Source organism: Lactuca serriola, chromosome 5 (genome assembly GCF_051521515.1).
Source record: "Lactuca serriola cultivar US96UC23 chromosome 5, Lser_US96UC23_V15, whole genome shotgun sequence".
In the NCBI taxonomy this organism is placed as follows: Eukaryota; Viridiplantae; Streptophyta; class Magnoliopsida; order Asterales; family Asteraceae; genus Lactuca; species Lactuca serriola.
In genome coordinates, this window is record NC_136412.1 from 95,945,693 (window position 1) to 95,948,946 (window position 3,254).

Sequence of the window (3,254 nt, forward strand, 5' to 3'; positions counted from 1 at the left end):
CGCTTCGGAGCAGGCTCAGATGTCCCGATATCTGAGTATGCTCAAGAGGGACATCAGACAGTTTGTGTCTACGCAAAGGTGCGAGACTTTGTTGGAGTTGCAGGAGGCCGCCAGGCGGCATGAGTTAGAGATTGAGTTGCAGTTGCGTGAGCTGAGGCAAGATCCGGTGCAGTCGCAGCCGGCGCCGAAACGGTCCAAGACCATTGATTCTAGGGTGGGAGATCAGAGCAGTCACGCTTGTAGGAAGTGTGGGAGGGGTCACACCAGAGTTTGTAAGTCCGGTGGTGCGTGCCGCAAGTGCGGAAAGGAGGGGCACTATGCGAGGGATTGTCGGCAGTCAGCGCCGGTTCGGGATTTGAGGATTTGTTATCATTGTGATCAGGTTGGGTACTTGAGGGTCAATTGTCCACAACTTGCTGTAGGACCAGTGCAAGCTCCAGCACCAGCCACTTTGAGGATTACGGGTGGAGGTCAGGGTGGAGCGGAGCCCCCAAGGGCTCAGGGTCGTGCTTTTCAGCTTGCAACAGAGGAGGTCAGAGCAGTGCCGGATGCAGCTGCGGGTATGTTTCTTTCTTGATGTCTTGTTTATCTTGTGGTTATTGTGGAGTATTGTTTATTTGCTAGTCTCATTGTATGGTTTTCGGTGTGGTATTCGTTGTTCTTTGAGGGTTATGGTTTGGTTATGGGTTAGTGTTGGGAGTTTCGTTGGTTATCATTCATGGGGGTGATTAGTGGAAATCTGGCGTCTGATTTGAGGGATGGGTAGCATCTGCATTCTGAGGAGTGGTTAGCTGCAGATTGAGTTTCTTTTGAGCCCGGGTCGATCAACGTTGATATGTGTTTTTGTGAAGGTTGTTTGCGCTTGCGGGACGCAGTTCGCATGTAAGTGATTATGTTGTGTAAGGTTGTTGAGGGAGGTCGATGATGGAAACCGGTGATTGATAGTCAGTGCTATAAGTGGGGGAGAATTGGAAGATTCTCTGGAAGATCGATGAGCATGTGAAGTTGTTTAGCTGTTTGGGATTCAGCAATATTCTGTCAGCTAAGAGTGTAGGCTGGTATGAGTAAGTGGCAGGCATGCGGGGTGGGATACAAACCAAGGGTACTTGATTGTGGAGGGCCTGGGATCAGGCCGGGATTGAGTTTGTATGATGGAGATAGAGTACGGAACCCCTAGAGGGCTAGAACAGTATGCATGGGAGGAATCTCCCAGAGAGATAACTCGGAATGATGAATGCTAGTTGAGCGGCCTGGGTAGACTGAAGGCCGGTAGGCGTACCAGTCAGGTCGAAGGCTCGGAGAACGGTCCAGCCAGGCTGAAGGCCCTGGAGGGCGGTCCAGAATGGCTGAAGGTTCTGAGAGTGGTCCAGATTGGCTGAAGGCCTGGTAAGGCGGTCCAGTCATTCTGAAGATTCTGCAGGTATTGTTAGATCGGTTCGAGGAAATGGATTGAGTATGATGCGATGTGTTAGCATTAGAGGGTCTGGCCCCGGGTATTGATTTTGATTAGTGGAGATGGTGCATGGACTCGAGAGTCCTTGCGAGCAGATTCAGAGCATGTGTGTTGCATAGATAGCGGTTATGCTATAAGGGAGTGGTGTAGCATTGGGCGAGCACCGTGGCACTTGTCGTAGTGACAGGGCGGCCAAATGGATTTCCTTGGTAAGGAAAGAGAGAGGAATGTAGTTCCGAGAGGGAGTGTAAGTTCATGGAAGTGAAAGCAGCAGCGCATAGTTATGTTTGGAGTGGTCCAATTATGGTCATTAAGCATCATGATTGCGGCAGTGGTATGGGATCACATCCGGATTGGATGTCTGCTAAGGTCTTGGAAGGGATTCCGCGGGAGTAGAGCCTAAAGGCTCGGAAGGGGTGCAGGGATGGGGTCTTAGATTCCCAATTTGATTCTGATCAAGGAATTATGTATGTAGTGGCGATTCATCATGGGGGATGTTTGGAGGTGTCGTCAGTGTGACGGGTTTTCCTAACCCGAGGGTGTTAGAGCTAGTGCAGCATGTGCATGCGATTTCAAGAGGAGAACTCATGGGAGTTGCTCTGAGGCTGAAGAATGTGTTATTCTTTCAGCATGGGATGAATAGAGTTGGACTCGGATCGGGAACCCGGTGGTTTAGGGTTCTATCTAGCTTGTAAGAGCCAAGTGATTGTTGTGATCAAGGTCGAGAAAGTGCCATGGAGTGGTACTCAATTGATAAGTGTGGAGCCTGATAGGTGTGGTTATTAGAGGGTGAAGCCGGTGGCCGACTTGAGGCGGTAGTCAGGATACCGCTAGAAAGGGGAAAGTGAGTTTCAGGTTTCGATGGTTGCGTCTTGAGGAACCTGGTTGGGTTAATGCCAGGTGGTGCGTGGCGGGAGAAGTTCTGGAGTAGAGGTGCCGAAGGCTTCGAGGGCGAAGCCTGATTTAAGTGGGGGAGAACTGTAACGCCCCGTTCCTAAGAGTACCTAATTGTGAGTCCCCGGGATTTAAGAGAAATGATATTTTGGTCATCTTGTGGGAAAAGTGGAAAATGAGGGGCAAGTATGAAATTTGGGGACTCATCGAGTATGCCCAGCGTAAGCTGGGATTACGCCCAGCATAAGGCATAAGTGGACACGGGTGCAAGGTTGAGTACGCCCAACGTACTAGAGTTACGCCCAGCGTACTCTCAGAGTTCTAAAACTCTAAAATTAGGGTCAGACACTATATAAGGAACATGTTGGTGCATACCCTAGCCTCCATAAGCTCTCCCTTAACCTCAGAAACCCTAAGATAGCCGTCCCACCTCCTTGATTGGGTGTGTTTGGTCTTGGAAAGCTTGGATTAGCAAAGGAGAGCATAAAGGAAGAAAGGAGAAGTTGTCAAAGAAGGAGAGAAACGACTGGAGCTTATAGATCTGGGAAGACATCATCCTTTGGAGCCTATTTGAGGTATAAAGCTTATTGCTTGACATTCATATTATGTAGATCTATGTGTTGTGAAGCTTTGACACCATTCTTGTCCCAAAAGTCCTCATTTTGATGCATGTTTTGAGTTGGTCGAGATTATCTGTCCTTTCAGACCTTTGGAGAGGTCTTGAGTGAGAAAAATGAGGTCCCAAGGGCTGTGGTTGTTCCATGTGCAAGATATGTGGGTCTTAATGGATTAAGACCTTGGATTAAGAGCTTTATGGACGTCCCAAGTGATAAAGTTTGAGACTTTATGAATCTTAGGCATATTTGGCCTAGGGATCTGAAGTTTGGGCTTAAGAGCTTAAGCCATT